The sequence below is a fragment of the Podarcis cretensis genome (genome assembly GCF_951804945.1).
Source record: "Podarcis cretensis genome assembly, chromosome: 12".
Taxonomy (NCBI): Eukaryota; Metazoa; Chordata; class Lepidosauria; order Squamata; family Lacertidae; genus Podarcis; species Podarcis cretensis.
The window spans coordinates 5,046,237-5,069,421 of NC_137181.1; the positions used below are offsets into that span (position 1 = coordinate 5,046,237).

General features: G+C 46.4%; 1 long non-coding RNA gene across 3 annotated transcripts in view; it reads left to right on the forward strand.

Moving 5' to 3' along the window:
- Positions 1-23,185, forward strand: part of LOC307199303 — a 270,585-nt gene that overhangs the window by 43,790 nt on the left and 203,610 nt on the right. Inside the window, exon 3 of one of the 3 annotated variants that reach the window (XR_013831837.1) lies at positions 11,218-11,232. The exons of the other annotated variants lie outside the window; for them this stretch is intronic. This is a non-coding gene — a long non-coding RNA (uncharacterized lncRNA). Of the gene's footprint in view, positions 1-11,217; positions 11,233-23,185 lie in introns of those variants that run through there. 3 annotated transcript variants of the gene reach the window in all.

Below are 23,185 nucleotides of genomic sequence, written 5' to 3' on the forward strand. Positions count from 1 at the left end.
GGACGTCTTATACGGCGGGGCTTCTTATACACGGAAAAGTATGGTATTTTGTTCAAATGCTGCAGAAAAACCTCTCACGCAGAGAATAAAACATCCATCTGGAAGCTCTCTCTCTGTCTCAGCAAGGAAAAACATTTGTGAAAAATCTAGGGCACCGTCCAATCAATACTTTCTAGGGCAAAATTTGGAAATGGGCTGGGTTTGGGGGGGGGGTGTGCATCAAGCACACCTGTGTTTGTCCCCAGCCATGGCAAAAAGAGGAGCAGATGGATCATTGGCCACTTAACAGCCACTGACAGATGGGAGTGAAAACCTTGATAAATGTTTAGTTCCCCTTTTACAGCCAGTAAATTCCAATTAGCATTTTCCCATATATAGGTGCTCAGCACGCTCAGTTTTAATGCACAATCTGGATTTGTCTCCGCCTGCCAATGGACAAGCAAAAACTCGCCGGAACACGAGATGCTGGATCAGGTCGGTAGTCTGAGAGACAGTGTGGTGTAGTGGTTAGAGCGTTACGCTAGGACCGGGGAGACAAGGGTTCGAATTCCCACTGGGCATGACACTCACCGGGTGTAACATTGAACCAATCACTGTCTCCTCTCTTTATATATATATATATATATATATATATATATACATACTAATTTTTATTGAATGATTTTATGTTACAAAAAACAATACAACCATACTACCACTAAATATAATTAAGAAATAAAAATTACATACATCAATATTTAGTTTATTGATTTTTAACATATCATTTTCAACAGCCATTTAACATAATTTCATATCTTATACATTTTTTTTACTTCCATCAATCGCACCCGAAAATTTTCCAATCTTTTTCACTTACGGTAATTTACATTTCTTAATTTCACTGTTACTTTTAATTATCCTAACTAATAACTCTCTTCATAACCTTCCTTGCAATGTTCCTCCTTACGAAACTTCTTGCAGTCAGTCCTACTAGCGTAATCAGTTTATTGCAATTGCTTTTCAAATAGTTCGCATATTTAATCTCTGGTCCCAAATCCTTTCTGTCAGGTTTCAAATCCTTCCTGTCATCTTATCTAATTCTTATCTAATTCTGCATAGTCCATTAATTTTGACTGCCATTCTTCTTCCGTCGCTACAGTGGTACCTCGCGTTAAGAACTTGATTCGTTCTGGAGGTCCGTTCTTAACCTGAAACTGTTCTTAACCTGAAGCACCACTTTAGCTGATGGGGCCTCCCGCTGCCGCCACATGATTTCTGTTCTCATACTGAAGCAAAGTTCTTAACCCGAGGTACTATTTCTGGGTTAGCGGAATCTGTAACCTGAAGCGTATGTAACCCGAGGTACCACTGTAATTCTTCTCATTTCCATTTCTGGGCCAACAATACTCTTGCAATCGCTGTCTTCTCTCAGCCTAACCTAAGCAGAGGATAGATGGCCATTTGTGAGGGAATTATTTAGTTGAGATTCTTGCATTTCAGAGGGTTGGTCTAGATGACCCTTAGAGTCCCTTCCATCTCTACAATTCCATGATTCCTTGCTTTGTGAGCTGCCTTCTTTCCTTCGACCCTCTCATCTGTCTTTTCCCTGCACTTACCATATTTTTCGTTCTATAAGACGCACCAGACCACAAGACACACCTAGTTTTTGGAGGAGGAAAACAAGAAAAAAAATATTCTGAATCTCAGAAGCCAGAACAGCAAGAGGGATCGCTGTGCAGCGAAAGCAGCAATCCCTCTTGCTGTTCTGGCTTCTGGGATAGCTGCGCAGCCTGCATTCGCTCCATAAGACACACACACATTTCCCCTTATTTTTAGGAGGGAAAAAGTGAGTCTTATAGAGCGAAAAATACGGTAATTCTGCTTATTTCTTCTCTTCCTCTTCCCCCACCTCCTTGCCCAGTTATACAGCTCACAGGCCAGAATAAAGTGCATTGTAAAATGTGCAAATCTCTGTTCGCAGCGGAGTTGTCGGCAACCTCCATTAACTTTCTCGTAATAAATATTATTTAACGGTGTCCCCTCGCATGGAACTGGGGGTGGTATTGGTTCAAAGGAAAAAGAGAGAGAGAGAGCAAGAAATTGGAGGAGTGAAATCAACACCGCAACATGCAAGGCTGTAAAAATGTTGAATTTGCAGTGTCCCGTGCACAGCGGAATGATGAGGAATACGTGCACATACTCTATATTGCTTTATTTACATTTCAAAGCTGGTAGATTACAGAAAAACATCTTGCCTCTGCCGGAGCAGAGAATGCATCCTCTCTCCTCTAAAGCACGGAGAAAAACACTGTGAGAACTGTGAAAAACAGGAAAACCAGTGTACGTCACATCCAGTCTCCCTTTCCCGTGGGAAAACCCAACAGCAACTCTGTGGAATGTAAACACCTGTCTCGTGACAAGCACTTCGCTGCACAGTGAAGAGAGCAGAAACCAACAAAAACAAGCAATCATTACACTCAAATTGCTTTTCCACAGGGAGACTTGATGGAGAAGAAAAGGGAAATTGGACAGCCAGGGGTGGAAGGGAATGTGAGAAAATGGGGAGCGGCCTTAGGGTGAACTTTCTCAACATCCACTTCGTTGGACTGGTCCTGTAGTGCGGATGCCTGATGATCGTCTTCCAAAGCAACTACTCTATTCTGAACTTAAAAATGGAAAGCGGTCCCCACTGTGGAAGGACATGTGAATCCAGAATTGGCCTCCACACGGACTCATTGTTAAAACCGTGTACATGGAAGACAATTTGGTCTTTATTTCTGTCAGGGAACTGCCATCGGAGCCAGAGGGAGAGGGAGGGCTCCAGAGGGATTCCGGAGAGCGTACAGGGAGGGAGAGAAGCAGCCCATCTTCTGGGGAAGGAAATCAGCGTAGCACCAGTGGAGAAGGGGGGCAGATGGGGGAATCGGCGAGGTGGCTCCATGACTCCTCGCCGGAGACCAGCGGGGAGAGCACGGGTCTTCCGCTGCCCACACCCTCCCTGCGCAGAAGGCTTCCGCGCAGGGAGAGTAGGCGGAGACTAGGCGTCAAAGAGCTTCTTTGCTGGAAGAAGTTCAAGAAACGCCCACTGACGGATTCTGCCAGCGATTGAGACAGCCACGGGTGAGTGGCTGTCCGGACAGAAAGGGTTCACCCAGGTAACTCAGCCAAGCGTGGCGCCGATTTACGCACGAGCAACCCCTAGAACCATTACAATTTCTATTGCACAAATTCTTGCTTCCTGATCCTCGGACCCCTGGCTTCTGGACTCTCGTTCCTGCTCCCACCCCACCATCTTGCCCCCGGTCCCGACATCCTCAACCGGGACGTTGATCGCCCATAGACCGGACCGTGACATCAAGGGTCTGGAAACCAAGCCTTATGAGGAACAGTTGAAGAAGCTGGGGATGTTTAGCATGGAGGAGGAGGAGGAGACTGAGAGGAGATATGATTTTCATCTTCAGGTATCTTAAGGGTTGTCACATGGAAGAAGGAACAAGTTTTCTCCTCCTCTGGAGGGTGGGACTCGAACCCATGGCTTCAAGTCACAAGGAAGTAGACTCTGACTAAACATCTTTCTGACAGCGAGGGCTGTTTGGCAGTGGAATGATCTCCCTCCGAAGGTGGTGGACTCTCCTTCCTTGGTGGTTTCTAAGCATAGGTTGGCTGGCCATCTGTCATGGATGCTTTAGCTAAGATTCCTGCATTGCGGGGGTCAGACTAGATGACCCTTGGATCCCTTCCAGCTCTACAATTCTATGATTCTGCTACAAATATCCTTCCTGGATATGCTAGGGTTTGAACTTCAGAACTTCCGGACACAAAACCAGTGATCTTCCTCCGTGCTGTAATCATTTTACATTGCGATGGAGTCAGATTGGGCCAACACAACAACACAACACGAGTGGCGTAAAACCACAGACTCTGACTTCTGCTGGCTCTGCAGCCTTCATTCCTGACCTGCCTGAATCTCCTGGTATTATGGCTCAGAAAGCACGGTCTATTATCTGGGGTTTAGGGATTTGAAGTTAATTAATTGAGCAAAAGCCTGCCAACCTAGCAGTTCGAAAGCACCTCCGGGTGCAAGTAGATTAATAGGGACCGCTTACCAGCGGGAAGGTAAACGGCGTTTCCGTGTGCGGCTCTGGCTCGCCAGAGCAGCGATGTCACGCTGGCCACGTGACCCGGAAGTGTCTCCGGACAGCGCTGGCCCCTGGCCTCTTAAGTGAGATGGGCACACAACCCCAGAGTCTGTCAAGACTGGCCCGTACGGGCAGGGGTACCTTTACCTTTACCTTTAATTGAGCAAAAACATGCTGTTTCTCATTAATAAATGGTCTTATTGGATTATTTTTATATGTATTTAATGACGGAGGGTGGCACTGTGGGTAAAAGCCTCAGCGCCTAGGGCTTGCCGATCGAAAGGTCGGCGGTTCGAATCCCCGCGGCGGGGTGCGCACCCGCTGCTCGGTCTCAGCGCCTGCCAACCTAGCAGTTCGAAAGCACCCCCGGGTGCAAGTAGATAAATAGGGACCACTTACTAGCGGGAAGGTAAACGGCATTTCTGTGTGCGGCTCTGGCTCGCCAGAGCAGTGATGTCACGCTGGCCACGTGACCCGGAAGTGTCTCTGGACAGCGCTGGCCCCTGGCCTCTTGAGTGAGATGGGCGCACAACCCCAGAGTCTGTCAAGACTGGCCCGTACGGGCAGGGGTACTTTTACCTTTACCTTTTAATGACGGAGGATTTGCTGCAGGCAAAATCTAGGAATTTACTTCCCACTGTGGACGGACGTGTGGATCCAGAATTGGCCTCCACAGTCACAGTTTAGGGACTCACTGTTAAAAACGTGTTTATGGAAGACAATCTTACTCGGCTACGAGGGATCAGCCAGGGACGGAGAACTTGAAAGTGTTAAGATCAGAAGGCGGAAAATATGAAAACAAGGAGAAGAGGCAGGAACGAAGATTTGGAGATATGCTGTCAGAGGTCCAGCCTGGAAAAATTAATAATTACAATTTGGACTACAGTGGTACCTCGGGTTAAGTACTTAATTCGTTCCGGAGGTCTGTTCTTAACCTGAAACTGTTCTTAACCTGAAGCACCAGTTTAGTTAATAGGGCCTCCTGCTGCGGCTGCACTGCCGGAGCACGATTTCTGTTCTCATCCTGAAGCAAAGTTCTTAACTTGAAGCATTATTTCTGGGTTAGCAGAGTCTGTAACCTGAAGTGTATGTAACCTGAATCGTATGTAACCTGAAGCGTATGTAACCTGAGGTACCACTGTATAATTGGTCATTAAAAAAAAACATTTTAGTTTATTATTTTTAATTGGATTATGATTCGGATATGTTGATTGGCTGTTTTTATTGGAAAATCAATAAAAAATATATTTTTAAAAAAGGGGGATCGCCAAAGAAGAAGAAGAAAGGTTCCAATTACATCACTGTCTGGGCGGAATGCCTTCTGCAAAAACAACAGAATTCCCCCCCCTCTCCTTTCCTCCCCCCACATCTGCTTTGGGGGTTCCCACAATCCTTTGGGGCAAATGTAGGATTGGTGCCTGGAGTACTGTGTCCAGTTCTGGGCACCACAGTTCAAGAAGGACACTGACAAACTGGAACGTGTCCAGAGGAGGGCAACCAAAATGGTCAAAGGCCTGGAAACGATGCCTTATGAGGAATGGCTAAGGGAGCTGGGCATGTTTAGCCTGGAGAAGAGGAGGTTAAGGGGTGATATGATAGCCATGTTCAAATATATAAAAGGATGTCACATAGAGGAGGGAGAAAGGTTGTTTTCTGCTGCTCCAGAGAAGCGGACACGGAGCAATGGATCCAAACTACAAGAAAGAAGATTCCACCTAAACATTAGGAAGAACTTCCTGACAGTAAGAGCTGTTTGACAGTGGAATTTGCTGCCAAGGAGTGTGGTGGAGTCTCCTTCTCTGGAGGTCTTTAAGCAGAGGCTTGACAACCATATGTCAGGAGTGCTCTGATGGTGTTTCCTGCTTGGCAGGGGGTTGGACTCGATGGCCCTTGTGGTCTCTTCCAACTCTATGATTCTATGATTCAGGTGGAGGAGAGGGTGGGGCAGTTACGCTGAAATTGCAGAAGTCATTCTGCACATGCAACAATTTGCAAAGGTGAGTTTCTGCTGGAGAGAACAGAATTGTTCTTCCGCCATTCCTCTCCGGTCTTCGTGTTTTTTCTATATTTAATAAATTTGCAAGGAAAGTCGATTCAGAAAAAGACAATGAGAAGCACTGATTTAATAACTCCGAAAACTCACATTCGTCCACTTGTTTCTTTAACAACCCAATTTCCCTTTTCAATCTTCTCGCTTTATGACTGACACCGGAGATGATTCTTTCTTTCCACAATTTCCTCTCTTCCCGAACATGCGCGATATTTTCTGCATTCAGCTTGCTCCTTCGCAAACGCCATCTGCCTCTGCTCCTCTGCAAATCTCACTTTTAATAAAACTGCATCTGCAGCTCCGCTCACTTCTTCGAATCCTTCTGCATCTCGGCTGCTTTTTGAATTTTATTTACAGCTTCTGCAGGACTGTGGATGGGACTAGGGTACCAATAAGCTCTGAGAGGAGCTGGCACAATAGCAGATGCCTGCTTTCTCCTGCTCACATTTCCTTCCTTGGTCCAATTTCCCAGGTCCAATTCCTGGCCTCCTCAATGAAAAGTCTCTGTGCTGGTCCCGTGGGTTACCCGAGAGGCGAGGTCCAAGTCCGGTCCATGGTCAAAGGTGCAACGTGGAGGCAGTCCGTAGTAGCTGAAGCTGGGTGCAGGGCAGGGAGTCGGGTGAAATCAGGAACAGGCATGCAACATCATGCCTGGATGATCCATGATGGATTTTTCGGAGCTAGCCGACCTAACCGGAAGAGTCTGCGACCAGAAGGAGGAATATCAGGAATATCATGAAAAAATGGAATAAATTTAATGATTATTTAGTTAAATTTGTTAAGTTAAATTAACTGGAAATAGCTTGCAGATAATTAATCAGGCTTAGGATTTTGTTTATGTTAAGTGATGAATTAATATGATTAATTATATAAGGTGAAGATTTAAGGATGTTAATGTTTAAGTTAAATTTTATAAAAATTGGGATTTGGAAAACCGTTAAAAAGACATGCAATGAAATTCAACCAAGGGGAAGTGAGGAAGTCACTTAACAAAGTTAATAACTGTAATTTTCAATAAGGCTATGATTTATTTTTGTTATGTTTGTTTGTCTTGTGTGTTTGTTTGCTTGTTTATAATATTGTGAAAACCAATAAGATTTTTTTTTTTTTGGGGGGGGGGAGGAACAGGCATGCAAGCAGGGAGCCAGGGCGGGTCAGGAGCTCAGGCAGGAAAGCAGGAAAGGGTTCAGGCAGGAACTAGCAACCAACAGTGTTGCTCCCGCAACTTGGGACTGGGGCTGGCTGTCTTTTATCTCCCACGAGGCATAGGGTGGCCCCGATCCTCTGGTGACTCGCCTCTCCTGGCCTGGAGGCGAGCACTCCTCTTGCGGGAACTTAGTTCCCTCCGCCTCTCTGCCCTGAGCCTCTGCAGCTCAGGAGAGGCTGGAGGGTTACCGGACCCAGAGGCAACCTCAGCTTCCTCTGACGGGGCTGAGAGTGGAGCACCTGCAGGCAATGGGTCCTCCATCACCTCAGGAGCCAGAGCAGACTCAGCTGGTGCCTGCACCTGAGGATCCAGCACAGGTGAGGACCCTTCAGGCTCAAGCCCCAGCCCCGGCTCAGCTGGTTCTGGAGGCGGGGACTCCTGTGCAGGCTGGGATTCCTCAGGTTCAGCCTCTGAATCCGATTCCCAGACCATCACAGTCTCTCTGGATTAGGAGAGCTACATTCGGATCCCAAAACTTCCTGAGATAGAGTTGAGGCTGCCGAGACCACATATAACACCGGTCTTGAAAGACCTACACTGGCTCCCAGTACGTTTCCGAGCATAATTCAAAGTGTTGGTGCTGACCTTTTAAGCCCTAAACGGCCTCGGTCCAGTATACCTGAAGGAGCGTCTCCACCTCCATCATTCTGCCCGGATGCTGAGGTCCAGCTCCGAGGACCTTCTGACGGTTCCCTCACTGCGAGAAGCCAAGTTACAGGGAACCAGGCAGAGGGCCTTTTCGGTGGTGGCACCTGCCCTGTGGAACGCCCACCCACCAGATGTCAAAGAGAAAAACAACTACCAGACTTTTAGAAGACATCTGAAGGCAAGCCTGTTTAGGGAAGCTTTTAATATTTGATGCATTACTGTATTTTAGTGTTTTGTTGGAAGCTGCCCAGAGTGGCTGGGGAAGCCCAGCCAGATGGGTGGGGTATAAATAATAATTTATTATTATTATTATTTATTGTTGCAAGCTTCCAGTCTCAATGGCCAGAGCCAGGCAAGGTGAGATGACTGCCTATGGTGTCAGGATCGACAGGGGCAGGCAGATCTGGCTTCCAAGGAATGCATCGCCTGCCGCCTCTGCCATGTTGACAATGACAGCTATGCCACAGCCCTTGGAGGCAGGATTTCCTCCTCCTTGGTGGCATCCTGCCTACATGCCTTATGAGGAATTATTGAAGGAGCTGGATTCTTAGACTGGGAAAGAGGAGACTGAGAGGAGGTAGGAGAGCCATCTTCAAATATCTCAGGGGCTGTCCCACGGAAGAGGGGAACAAGCTTGTTTCCTCCTGCCCTGGAAGGGAGGACTCGAACCCATGGCTTCAAGTTACAAGAAAGGAGATTCCGATTACAGTGGTACCTGCAGGGATCTTTTGTCCAACGCGAGGTTCAAACCCTTGACCCTGGGATTAAGCATCTCACGCTCTCCTGTTCTGAGCTATCCCAGCTGATTTCTTAAGAAGAAACTCAGCCACAGTGGTAGGTAAGTAGCTGGTCCCTGGTGGAGCCACCAGCCTTCTGATTCGATGCAATCCTCTACTTTGAAAACCCTCCTAATGCCCCGCTTGAAAAACCCATCCAAAATCTGGTCTGCAATAAAAATGCAAGGTTATTGAGTGACTCTTGATCCCTTTGGCCTTGAGTCTCATTTCACTCTGTATTGACATTATGCCAGGGCAGCTGATCGGATTATAAATAGCCTCTCCTTTTCTACTTGATTGCAGCTCTTCTAAGCCTGAGCTCCCAATTTCATTTGTTTCTTCCAAAGTCTTTGCAAAGTGCATCTCCCCTTTTGGAATTATGGTTGGCCTTCAACAATTCAGAGAGGTCAGGAGTACTAAAACGCAACCATCAAACTTTAGATTGTCCTCTGCAAACTGAGTGAGGAGCCTGGAATTTAATTTCTGGGCCTCTCTGATGGTGATTTTGAGCCAGGGATGGACAAACCGGTCCTGTTCCCATTCCTCACAGCCCCCCACCTCTGATATTCCCCTCATTTCTCCATAAATATGAGAAATAATCTCCACTTCCCCCTCTTGCACTGTTATATGTGTTACCGTATTTTTCGCTCCATAAGACGCACCTAGTTTTTAGAGGGGGAATGCAAGAAAAAAATACTCTTTAAAGGGAGTTCTGAGCAGAGCCTGTATGCATTCCAGGCTCCGCTCAGCGCTCCCTTTCACGAGCCACGTGGAACATGTGTGCGGCTTTTCTGCGAGGTGGGAGAAGGGACAGAGGGGCTAAGCCAAAAGCTAGAAGAGCAAGAGGGAGCGCTGCGCAGCAATCCTTCTCACTCTTCTGGCTTCTGGAACAGCTGCGCAGCCTGCATTCGCTCCATAAGATGCACACACATTTCCCCTTACCTTTTAGGAGGGAAAAAGTGTGTCTTATAGAGCAAAAAATACGATCAAGTACCGCAGGGCTCTAGTCTCTTGTGACAGAGCATTCCACCAAGTCGGGGCCAGTACTGAAAAGGCCCTGGCCTCAGTTGAGACCAATCTAACCACTTGGGACCTCCAAAATGTTGTCATTTGTGGACCTTAAGGTCCTCCGCGGGGCATACCAGGAGAGGCAGTCCCGTAGGTATGTAGGTCCTTGGCAGCATAGGGCTTTAAAGGTCAAAACCAGCACCTTAAACCCGATCCAGTACTCCACCGGAAGCCAGTGCAGCCCTGAAATTTGGAATCCCCTACAAGCTCTTGCCAAAGTTTTGCAGTGTTTTGCAGCAAATCCCCCCCCCCACATTTTGCAACAACCCTCAAGCTGAGTAGTTGATGCTCAAACTTAGGGTCATAGCTATCACCCCCAAAACCCCATGTTGTGCGATTCACTCCAGACAAGTTCCAAAGTTTGGCAATAGTTTTGCGGCGTTTGTCAGAGAAAGCCCTGTATTTTGCAGTGCCCTGCAAGCTGAGCAATCGATACTCAAACCTAGGGTCGTAGCGATCACTCCAAAACCCAAAATTGTCCGACTGGGCCTCATTGTTAACGGCGAACAGAGAAAGGGTCTTGCGAACAATTGCAATTACTGGCAAATCACAGACTAACAACTGTGTCAGAGCAGAGAGAATGAACAAGAGAGAGGAAATAGGAACATTTGTAGCTCGGAGCTATTCCGGCGAAGTGATCCAAGATAATGTTTTTCATTGATCGCAAAGTCTGACAATCGCTTCTTCGTCTTGAGAACTTCTTTGTTTTATTATATTTTTCTTTGGCAACTCAAACAAGAGCGGTTTCGTTGGCTTGCAGGCAATATTCTGCGCTCGCGATGGAAATAGAAATGTTCTCAACTCATTCGCAACAGCCTCTCCCCCTCTTCCCTTTCTCTTGCCGCAGTTTGACGTTCTTGCTCTGGCTGTTTAAGTTCTCGCTGGTGGATGCGATCAGTTCTTTGCATGGGGAACCTTTGGGGCTGAATCGTAAACGCGGAATGGAAAGGTTTCAGCATTTAATTCCCCTCAGGAAGAAAAGGTCATATCACCCGTGGGGCTTTTCAATTTAGAGCAAGGGTCAGCAAACATTTTCAGCAGGGGGGCGGTCCACTGTCCCTCAGACCTTGTGGGGGGCCGGACTATAGTTTGAAGGAAAAAAATGAATGAATTCCTATGCCCCACAAATAACCCAGAGATGCATTTTCAATAAAAGCACACATTCTAATCATGTAAAAACACCAGGCAGGCCCCACAAATAACCCAGAGGTGCCTTTTAAATAAAAGGACACATTCTACTCATGGGAAAAAATGCTGATTCCGGGATGGTCCGTGGGCCAGATTTAGAAGGCGATTGGGCTGGATCCGGCCCCTGGGCCTTAGTTTGCCTACCCATGGTTTAGAGAAAAGTTAGAATCATAGAATCATAGAGTTGGAAGAGACCACAAGGGCCATCGAGTCCAACCCCCTGCCAAGCAGGAAACACCATCAGAGCACTCCTGACATATGGTTGTCAAGCCTCTGCTTAAAGACCTCCGAAGAAGGAGACTCCACCACACTCCTTGGCAGCAAATTCCACTGTCAAACAGCTCTTACTGTCAGGAAGTTCTTCCTAATGTTTAGGTGGAATCTTCTTTCTTGTAGTTTGGAGCCATTGCTCCGTGTCCGCTTCTCTGGAGCAGCAGAAAACAACCTTTCTCCCTCCTCTATGTGACATCCTTTTATATATTTGAACATGGCTATCATATCACCCCTTAACCTCCTCTTCTCCAGGCTAAACATGCCCAGCTCCCTTAGCCGTTCCTCATAAGGCATCGTTTCCAGGCCTTTGACCATTTTGGTTGCCCTCCTCTGGACACGTTCCAGTTTGTCAGTGTCCTTCTTGAACTGTGGTGCCCAGAACCGGACACAGTACTCCAGGTGAGGTCTGACCAGAGCAGAATACAGTGGCACTATTACTTCCCTTGATCTAGATGCTATACTCCTATTGATGCAGCCCAGAACTGCATTGGCTTTTTTAGCTGCCGCGTCACACTGTTGGCTCATGTCAAGTTTGTGGTCAACCAAGACTCCTAGATCCTTTTCACATGTACTGCTCTCAAGCCAGGTGTCACCCATCTTGTATTTGTGCCTCTCATTTTTTTTTGCCCAAGTGCAATACTTTACATTTCTCCCTGTTAAAATTCATCTTGTTTGTTTTGGCCCAGTTCTCTAATCTGTCAAGGTCATTTTGAAGTGTGATCCTGTCCTCTGGGGTGTTAGCCACCCCTCCCAGTTTGGTGTCATCTGCAAATTTGATCAGGATGCCCTTGAGTCCATGATCCAAGTCGTTGATAAAGATGTTGAATAAGACCGGGCCCAAGACAGAACCCTGTGGCACCCTACAGGGTTGAGTAAGTTGAGTAAGTTTGGACATGATCGGAGAGTATTGTTATGGGTTAGTGGGGGAACAGGGATCCCCCAGATCCCTGGGGGCAAGATTCCCATACCCTCCAACATTTTCTGTCCCTGCACCCACCCCTCAACTGCCCAGGCTGCCTTGGCCCACTGCCATGCACTGCCTCTACTGACTGCTGTGGTCTAAACCACTGAGCCTCTTGGGCTTACCGATCAGAAGGTCGGCGGTTCGAATCCCTGTGACGGGGTGAGCTGCCGTTGCTCTGTCCCTGCTCCTGCCAACCTAGCAGTTCAAAAGCATGTCAAAGTGCAAGTAGATAAATAGGTACCGCTCCAGCGGGAAAGTAAATGGTGTTTCTGTGTGCCCTGTTTCCGTCACGGTGTCCCGTTGCACCAGAAGCAGTTTAGTTCTGCTGGCCACATGACCCTATAAAGCTGTCTGTGGACAAAGGCCAGCTCCCTTGGTCTGAAAGCGAGATGAGCGCCACAACCCCATAGCCACCTTTGACTGGACATCACCATCCAGGGGTCCTTTACCTTTACCTTTTACCTGCCACCTGCTGATTTACCTTTTCCGGCTCACTGCTGCCACCATGAACCCAAACTTTCTTCCTCTTCCTCCATGAGTTCTACCAAGGCACTTCAGAGCATCCCTTTGAGATTGCCAGCATGGCTTCTCAGAAGGTGCCCAGGTTTTTAATTGATAAGAAATACTGTACATTAAGGGACGCTGGTGGCGCTGTGGGTTAAACCACAGAGCCTAGGACTTGCCGATCAGAAGGTTGGTGGTTCGAATCCCCACGACGGGGTGAGCTCCCGTTGCTCGGTCCCTGCTCCTGCCAACCTAGCAGTTCGAAAGCACGTCAAAATGCAAGTAGATAAATAGGTACCGCTCCAGCAGGAAGGTAAACGGCGTTTCTGTGCGCTGCTCTGGTTCACCAGAAGCGGCTTCGTCATGCTGGCCACATGACCCGGAAGCTGTGCGCCAACTCCCTCGGCCAATAAAGCGAGATGAGCGCCGCAACCCCAGAGCTGGCCACGACTGGACCTAATGGTCAGGGGTACCTTTACCTTACTGTACATTGGAAAACAAAAAGAAAGAACTCCTTACAATGCTTGATTCATAACATAGAACACAAGTATATACAGTGGTACATAAGGTTACAGATGCTTCAGGTTACAGACTCTGCTAATCCAGAAATAGTACCTCGGGTTAAGAACTTTGCTTCAGGATGAGAACAGAAATCGTGCAGCGGCTGCAGCGGGAGGCCCCATTAGCTAAAGTGGTACCTTAGGTTAAGAACAGTTTCAGGTTAAGAACTGATCTCCAGAATGAATAAAGTTCTTAACCCGAGGTACCACTGTACAGTGGTACTTTGGTTCTCAAACACCTTGGTTTCAAACGCCAAAAACCCAGAAGGAAGTGTTTCAGTTTCCAAATGTTTTTCAGAAGCCGAACGTCTGAAGCGGCTGTTGGCTATTGTTTCTGGGGTGCCTGCACCAATCAGAAGCTGCGCCTTGGTTTTTGAACATTTTGAAAGTCAAACGGACTTCCAGAACAGATTAAGTTTGGCGCTTTTGTTTTTGCTATTTATTTTGCATTTTTGTGGCTTTTTTGTTTAATTTGTTTTTGTGGCTGTGTGGAACCCAGTTCCGCTACTGATTGATTGATTGTGTGACTGCAGAAATGGATAAAAGCCCCCCATCCAAACAATGACTATCATCGCTGCAGGGGAAAAAATATTGATTTTAATTTTTATCATCAACAATACTCTTATTTATTTTACAGTAAAGTACATTGATTATTGCTTTCATTTTATGGATCAATGGTCTCGTTAGATAGTAAAACCCATGTTAAATTGCTGTTTTGGGGGTTGTTTTTAAAAGTCCGGAATGGATTAATCCCTTTTGCATGACTTTCTATGGGAACGCACGCCTTGGTTTTGGAACGCTTTGCTTTTGGAACGGACTTCCGGAACGGATTAAGCTTGAGAACCAAGGTGCCCCTGTATATTTATAATTTTTATGAAGAATATTATGAGTTAAAGTAAAAAAGAAAAAGAGAAAAAGAAAAATAGTATATGAAACATTCTGAAAGGCAGAGGAAAACAATAACAATAAGATAATAAAATAGCATTAATGTTACGGAACCATATAACATAGATGGAAATGAATGAACTTATTGTTTCCTTCACATATATATTGAATTGCGGGTCAATATTATTTCAATAAAAACATTCCAAATATCATTAAATTTGCGCATATGTAATCTCCACTTGAAAGTGATCTGTTCGTAAGTTGCAAGAGTTGTCATGTCCTCTATCTGTTGATCAAAATAGGCCATATTTGTGTCCTTCTAATGTATCATAGGGACGCAGGTGGCGCTGTGGGTTAAAGCCTCAGCGCCTAGGGCTTGCCGATCGAAAGGTCGGCGGTTCGAATCCCTGCGGCGGGATGCGCTCCCGCTGCTCGGTCCCAGCGCCTGCCAACCTAGCAGTTCGAAAGCACCTCCGGGTGCAAGTAGATAAATAGGGACCGCTTACCAGCGGGAAGGTAAACGGCGTTTCCGTGTGCGGCTCTGGCTCGCCAGAGCAGCGATGTCACGCTGGCCACGTGACCCGGAAGTGTCTCCGGACAGCGCTGGCCCCTGGCCTCTTAAGTGAGATGGGTGCACAACCCCAGAGTCTGTCAAGACTGGCCCGTACGGGCAGGGGTACCTTTACCTTTACCTTTAATGTATCAATATCAATCTTCTTGCAGGCGTAATTGCACAGAGCATCCATTTGCGTTGACAACTGCTTTGTAATGCGATCGCAAGACACCCAGAAAGTATAAAACGATGCAGCTACATAAGAAGATGAGTCATTTGCTGTGGCAAACGCTTCCTCTTCCACTTTGCTGATCTGATAAGTACTTTATTGTGTGTGGTTGGGATAGGACTGACTATAAAACATTGTGTGGGTTTGCAAAATAAGGAACCCAAAGTTCTTTCCGCTAAAAGCGCACGCCCATTAGCCGGGAGATGTAAAAAGGAGGTAATGATCGGGAGGGATAAGATAAATGGAGAAGTATTCTTCAGCTGTTAAGGTATAATGAGCCCTACTTTTCTGATCTTACAGGACCAAACTCTGCAAATGAGCTTGGTAAAGCTTCATTTGCTAGAGTCAAGAGCCATCGCCAACTGATGCATTTTGGCATTGTTGCAAAGTGGGTATCCATTAATTTAAGACATTTCCTGATGGAAGGAATCTGCGAACTTGCCAAGGAACTGATAAGGTTCATAACTGAGTCATCTACAGTTTGACAGATCACTCTCCTTCCCAGGCCAAGAGGGAAAAAATGGTGAAAACAGGTTATTTATTGGGACAGTGTGATTTTTGCAGCTGCTGTTAAAGTTGCAAAACAGTGAAGCAATGGAGAAATTTCTGAAACGACAATGGGATATTAGCTCCGCCCAAGGCATGATGGAGAACAGCAATAACCGGGGGAAGACAGACATATGGTAATATTTTATGAGGACAGGAAGAAACATCACGGACAGAATAATTGCCACACATAGTTTGAGTGCCTCACTTGTAGTTTCATGAATCATTTAATGTGTCAACACAAAGTGAAGTTATTAATTTTGCAGTTCTTGTATGTGGGATTATTACTTTGACTGGAATGTAATTGAAATTAATAAGATTTTGGAACGCAGAAATAAAGGAAATCATCAAACCATCAATTCTAGCACGTTGGGGGACGACCCAAATTACATAATTTGGTATTTGAATGATTGGTATTAGTAATTGTATTATAATTTGGCATTGTTATAATGAGGCTATTATTGGACTGTACAGTGGTACCTTGGTTCTCAAACTTAATCTGTTCCGGAAGTCCGTTCTAAAACCAAAGCGTTCCTAAACCAAGGTGCACTTTCCCATAGAAAGTAATGCAAAACGGATTAATCCGTTCCAGACTTTAAAAACAACCCCTGAAACAACACTTTAACATTTAATTTTGCTATCTAATGAGACCACCGATCCATAAAAGGAAAGCAATAATCATTGTACAGTACTATAAAATAAATAAGACAGTATTGTATATGATAAAAACACACATATTTTTTTTCTTACCTGCACTAATGATAGTCATTGTTTGGATTGGGGTGTGTGGCTTTTATCCATTTCTGCAGTCACACAATCAATCAGTCAGTAGCGGAACTGGGTTCCACATAGTCACAAAAACAAATTAACCAAAATAGCCTCAAAAACAAAAATGCAAAATAAATAGCAAAAACAAAACCGCCAAACTTAATCCATTCCAGAAGTCCATTTGACTTCCAAAATGTATAAAAACCAAGGCACAGCTTCTGATTGGAGCAGGCACCCCAGAAACAATAGCTGACAGCCGCATCGGATGTTTGGCTTCTGAAAAATGTTTGAAAACCAGAACACTTACTTCCGGATTTTCAGCATATGAGAACCAAGGCATTTGAGAACCAAGGTACCACTGTAATTGAAAACTAATTAAAAAATTATTATCATTTTCCAAGACATACCCACACAAAAGCCTCAGGGCAGTTTAGAAAATAGCAACATAAGGAACAACAGAGTGGAATTGGATAACATCATTTTCACACAATACGAAAAAGATAAAAAAAAGTTAATATGACTGCAATTCATAATAATAAGCAGCATCTAGTCTACCATGTATTTTGGAAGGTGGTTTGGCTGTCTGTTTGGCTGTTTGCCCATCTCTTGAGATGTCACCGTCAAACGCGACACGACGGTTTCTGAGGTGGAGGAAGCAACCTTTGCCAAAGTTTGGGTTCCGGCCACCATTTTGAAAATGGGGGCCCGAGGAGGGTACTGCTCATAGCTGCCGCCCTGCCTCCTTTGTGGGTGTGGCCCACCCCTGTGCCATGCTGGTGCTGTGGGCGAACCTGCCGCCTCCTCTGCCGAGCTGCATCCGATGGGCACCATTGTCACAGGCGGGCCATGCTCCATCCATGCTCCCATTGAGGATGTGGCAAGGTCATGGCACAACTACCGCAGAGGAGGCCGTAGGATGCCTTGCCTCTGTGGCAAAACCATACCCTCCAAAATTTCTCCGATGAAAATAGGGATGCCCCATTCCATAATGATTTACTATTTATACCAGGCATAGGCAAACTTGGCCCTCCAGATGTTTTGGGACTACAACTCCCATCATCCCTAACTAACAGGACCAGTGGTCAGGGATGATGGGAGTTGTAGTCCCAAAACATCTGGAGGGCCGAGTCTGCCTATGCCTGATTTATACCCCACACATCTCACTGGGTTGCCCCAGCCACTTTGGGTAGCTTCCAACATACATTGGAACCTCGGTTTTCGAACGTAATCTGTTCCGGAAGTCCGTTCGATTTCTGAAACCTTCGAAAACTGAAAACTCAATACGGAAGCCTCAGAACAACAGGGAAACTCAAAATAGAAGCTGCGTAGCATGTTCGGCTTCCAAAAATCATTAAAAAACCAGAGCAGTTACTTCTGGGTTTTCGGTGTTCGAAAGTCAGAACGTTTGACTACGGAGCTGTTTGACAACTGAGGTTCGACTGTATATTAAAACATAATAAAACATTTCAAAACTTTCCTGTACAGGATTGCCTTCAGACGACTTGGGGGTCGGATCACTCCATACCCGCCAACATTTCTCCGGTAAAAATAGGGATGTCCTAAGGAAAAGTGGGACATTCCGGGATCAAATCAGAAACTGGGACAGCTTCTGTAAATCAGGGACATCCCTGGAAAATAGCAAAACATCTGAGGCTGGCCCTGCCTGTGTTGGTTTCTGCTTCCTCACTGAGCAGCGAATGCATGTCACAAGACATTGTTTTGCATTCCACAGTCCAAGTTACTGTTGGATTCCCACGGGAATGGGAGACTGGATGTGACGTACACTGGTTTCCTGTTTTTCACTGTTCTCTCGGTTTCTTTGTGTCAAGAGGAGTTGCTTCTCTGCTCTCACAGAGGCAAGATGTATGTTTGTATGCTCTCAGCATAGCTTGTAAATAAACTTCAGCATGTAGCACATTGCCTGCTTATCCTTTCATCTGCGTGACTACGCTCTGCTTGGGCTCAAGATAAGACGAGCCTGTACCAGCTTCAGATGGGCTGGAGCTGGTCAAATCTCACAGCCTGTAGTGGCCATCAAATTGGGAAGCACATGCTGTCAGTGTTGGAAAAGCAAAGGTCCTGACTTCCTTTGTCTCCTCAGCCTGGTCCTCGGACCCTTGTCAGCATAAAAGAGTCCACAAGAAGAGTGTCCTTGCAGAGTATTTTCTGCTTTTATTCTTAAAAGTCTTTATCTGCAAAACGACTGAACAACTGTACACACATCAACACTACCAGCTGCTCCAACCAACCAACCCACACCAACACAATCAATGACCACTCTATATATACAGGTACAATTAGCTGAAAGGTTGCGTGAGTCATTGTAGGTCGTGGACTCACACTGACTTAGTTCTTTTAGCATTAAAGAAACAGCAGCAAATTTTTAGCCGTGACACATGTTTCTGACAGCTAGCACAGGAAGGAAGAGGCTTGCTTTCCCATACTTCTTCATTCAATAAGAGATTGGTTCTCATTTCCTGGAACCTGTCACTGCCTCTCACCTCCCGCTGTATAACGATCCGATTAAAATGCGGAGGCGTCTTAATCAGGACAAAACCCCACAAAGGTTTCGGTAGGTAATCCACCAGGCAGCAAAACCCCCTCTTTTTGCAGCTGTGATTATAGTTGCAGCTGCTCTTGGAACATTTTGCAGCCCTCACAGCTCCCCCCTATTGATGCAAATATCACTAAACGTCATGCATGTATATCAGATTCGGATTGGCTTATATCCTGTAGGAGGGATGACAGCAAGGAGCCGAGGTTGGGGGCGAGGAAACGAAGGATCAAAGGGAAAAATAAGAATCGTTCTGTTAGGGGGAAAAAATCCGGGGTGAGAGACTACTCAACAGCTTCGCTTATTGGGGTGTAAGTCCCCTGTGGGTTCATGCGTTCAGTAAAAGAAGGAGGTTCCAGCCAAGCAATTTGGAGCAAAACAGTCGTCAGTAGACCATGATCTTTCTTGTTGCGTGGCAATTCCCGCCCCCTCCCACAGATGGAATAAATAAAGACACTGGACACCAGAATTTAGGTTAATGGGTGAAAAATGGCCACAACTTTATTGATTACAGGTAAGAGCGGTATTGGCTTTAGGCGTTGGCCCTATCAGACTATCTGGCATAGAACCGGGAAGGGTTAAGCACCAACAGGGAGAGCCCCCGAGATGCACATACCTAGGCACTCCCCGAGGGGTTACCGCTCGGGAGCGCGCTTTAGGCCCTAGCCTCCATAGGTTTCGGACGAGGCGACGCCCCCCGGAATCCTTTAACGAACTACCCTTCAAGATTTGGGGGATGTGATGGCGCTCATTTGCATAATAATACCCCTGCCAATGCCTATCCGCCAAAACCAAAGGTGTTGTGACGTTTTGCTACGAGGTAGGCGAAAAAACCAAGTGGCTTCCAAAATAATGCCAATTAGCCAAGTGGAAAAACTCCTACCAGGCCCCTTGCGGCGACCAGCCGAAGCCCATAGCAAAGTCCAAGTGAAAACCTAGAGGGTGGGTGGGTGGGAAACCGCAGCTGCTGTAAGAGAGAAAAGGGGCGAGCACGGGCTGCCCCAACCTTAAATGACCCGAGGTCCGTTCTTAACCTGAAACTGTTCTTAACCTGAAGCACTACTTAAGCTAATGGGGCCTCCTGCTGCCGTGGTGCGATTTCTGTTCTCATCCTGAAGCAAAGTTCTTAACCTGAGGTACTATTTCTGGGTTAGCAGAGTCTGTAACCTGAAGCGTATGTAACCTGAAGCATCTGTAACCTGAGGTACCACTGTAATGTATATAAAAGCCTGAGGTTTGAGGGGAAATTCAGTCACTGTTTTACAAGCTGCAATAAAGAGCATGAAATCACTGCAGGACTCTGAGGATATTTCAACCTCTTAAGTACCTGTCACCAAAAGAACAAGGAAACTCTTTAAATATCCTTGCTCTCAGGACTTGTCTGGAGATGGGCTTTCAGAACACCTGACTTGCTCAACTGCCTCTGAGGATGTCTAGTGTTGCCCCCCTGGTCGCTCCCTGGGTGGGGGGCCATGTATGCGCTCTCACGCTTGGGGAATTATGGTGGGATGCCCTGTTCCTGCTGTCTACGTTATTTCCCGCTTCTTGGTTCATGGAGGGAGGTGGAGCCCAAATTCACTTTTCTTTAAGGGTTAAAATGGCACTGGAATGAGGAGAGTTGGTTAAAGTATGGATTTTGCACAAATTTATAAAGCTAGGTATCTTCCCTTAATGGGATGCGGGTGGCACTGTGGTCTAAACCACAGAGCCTCTTGGGCTTGCTGGTTGAAAGGTCGGCGGTTCGAATCCCCACGATGGTGTGAGCTCCCATTGCTCGGTCCCTGCTCCTGCCAACCTAGCAGTTCGAAAGCACGTCAAAGTGCAAGTAGATAACTAGGTACCGCTCCGGCGGGAAGGTAAGCGGCGTTTCCGTGCGCTGCTCTGGTTCGCCAGAAGCGGCTTGGTCCTGCTGGCCGCATGACCCGGAAGCTGTACGCCGGCTCCCTCAGCCAATAAAGCGAGATGAGTGCCGCAACCCCAGAGTCGTCCGTGACTGGACATAAGGGTCAGGGGTCCGTTTACCTTTATCTTCCCTGAGCTGTCAAGTCGAAAGGATACATTCAGGCATCATATTTGTAGCATTGTAACAACTTTAAAGATGTGCCCCCTCCCTTGTCATTTCCATAATAGCTCCATGTATCCGAAGTCTAGTTTTTAATGTTTGGTTTGGGTAGTTGGAACTCTTGAGATGCTAAGTGGACCCTCCAGACGAGCACAGGCCAAACTCTCAGACCACAAGTGGGCTGCAAAAGTACTTTGACACGGAAACTGCAGGGCAGTCGCTGAATTAAATTTCCCCACCGTTAATTAAAGCACCCACAATATAATTTTATTTAACATACACATATCCTTGACTCACATTCTAGCAACACGTGCAAATTTTACTTTAGGACAGTAGGGCCATTTCTAGACACATTCCTGCAAAGTGGTGGTTTTGACCTACAAATTGTGGGGCTTTGTGTGTGTATCAAGGAGGCTTTTTTAGCTTTGGGGAATTAAAAAACCATGATACTAAAATCACATATTAAAATTGCATGGTAAAATTACATGCCCGGGTAGCCTCGCTAAAATAAAAAGGGTTTTTTTTTTAAGCAGGCGCTGAAAAGAATAGCGATAGTCCCTGTCTAATAATAAGTGGGCCTTGTAGCTTATTATTCCCGTATGTGATAAATAAAATCCATTTCCCAACTAATTTGTTCTCTAATTGCTGCCTTCCTCTAGCCATAATGATACTGGCTAGCTTAAGCTGAATCCCAAATCCGTATTAAATATTTTTCTGCTTTAAGGGGATTCCCCCCCCCCCAATTCTCGACAGTTGTTGTTGTTGTTGTTGTTTAGTCGTGTCCGCCTCTTCGTGACCCCATGGACCAGAGCCGGCCAGACACTCCTGTCTTCCACTGCCTCCTGCAGTTTGGTCAAACCCATGCTGGTAGCTTCGACAACACAGTCCAACCATCTCGTCCTCTGTCATCCCCTTCTCCTTGTGCCCTCCATCTTTCCCAACATCAGGTTCTTTTCCATGGAGTCTTCTCTTCTCATGAGGTGGGCAAAGTATTGGAGCCTCAGCTTCAGGATCTGTCCTTCCAGTGAGCACTCAGGGCTGATTTCCTTCAGAATGGAGAGGTTTGTTGTTCTTGCAGTCCATGGGACTCTCAAGAGTCTCCTCCAGCACCAGAATTCAAAAGCATTGATTCTTCGGCAACCAGCCTTCTTTATGGTCCAGCTCTCACTTCCATACATCACTACTGGGAAAGCCATAGCTTTAACTATAGGGACCTTTGTTGGCAAGGTGATGTCTCTACTTTTTAAGATGCTGTCTAGGATCACTGCCTTGCCGTGGCGAAGGGGCTTGAATAACTCAGAGAAGCTATGAGCCATTTCATGCAGGGCCACCCAAGATGGACAGGTCATAGGTGAGAGTTTTGACCAAACGTGATCCACCTGGAGCAGGAACCAGCAAGCCACTCCAGTATCCCTGCCAAGAAAACTCCATGGACAAAGACAACAGGCCCTTTAAATAGATGCTGCATTTAGGTAGGTCGGCGAAAATGTTTAGCTTTGACTCTGTTGCCCTGACTTGGGGATATTTTGATGGTTTCCCTACTTTATCCTTACAGCAGCCCCATGAGGTGGGCTCATCTGATGGGGAGTGACTAACCCAGCTTTGCCCACTGAGCCTCACAACCATTCGAGGGACTGAAGGCAGGTCTTGCCATTCTAGTTTGACCCTTTCATCACTGCACCACACTGTCGTTTGACCTGACAAAATGAGTGGGGCTTCTGGTGAAAAGGGGTCATGTTATTCCTTGAAGGAGAACTACAACACAGTGGACACTCAGGTTGCAAACGTGATCCGTGCGGTGTGCACGTTCGCAACCCGCAGCGTTCGTAACCCAGGTCTGCGCATGCACGGGTTGTGATTCGGCGCTTCTGTGCATGAGCAAAGCACGATTTAGCGCTTCTGCGCACGCGCAACCGCCGAAACCCGGAAGTAACCTGTTCCGGTACGTCCGGGTTTTGGCGGTCCGCAACCCGAAAAAACGCAACCTGAAGTGGCTTTAACCCAAGGTATGACTGTACTTGAAAATGATTTACAGATGGTATTTAACTCTGTGTAGACTGTGTAGAGCACGATTTCTGTTCTCATCCTGAAGCAAAGTTCTTAACCCAAGGTACTATTTCTGGGTTAGTGGAGCCTGTAACTTGAAGCGTATGTAACCCAAGGTACCACTGTACTATGTTCTAGTAGCTTTTGATTTTTTCACAGGTCCACCAAACATGTATAAGTGTCCCC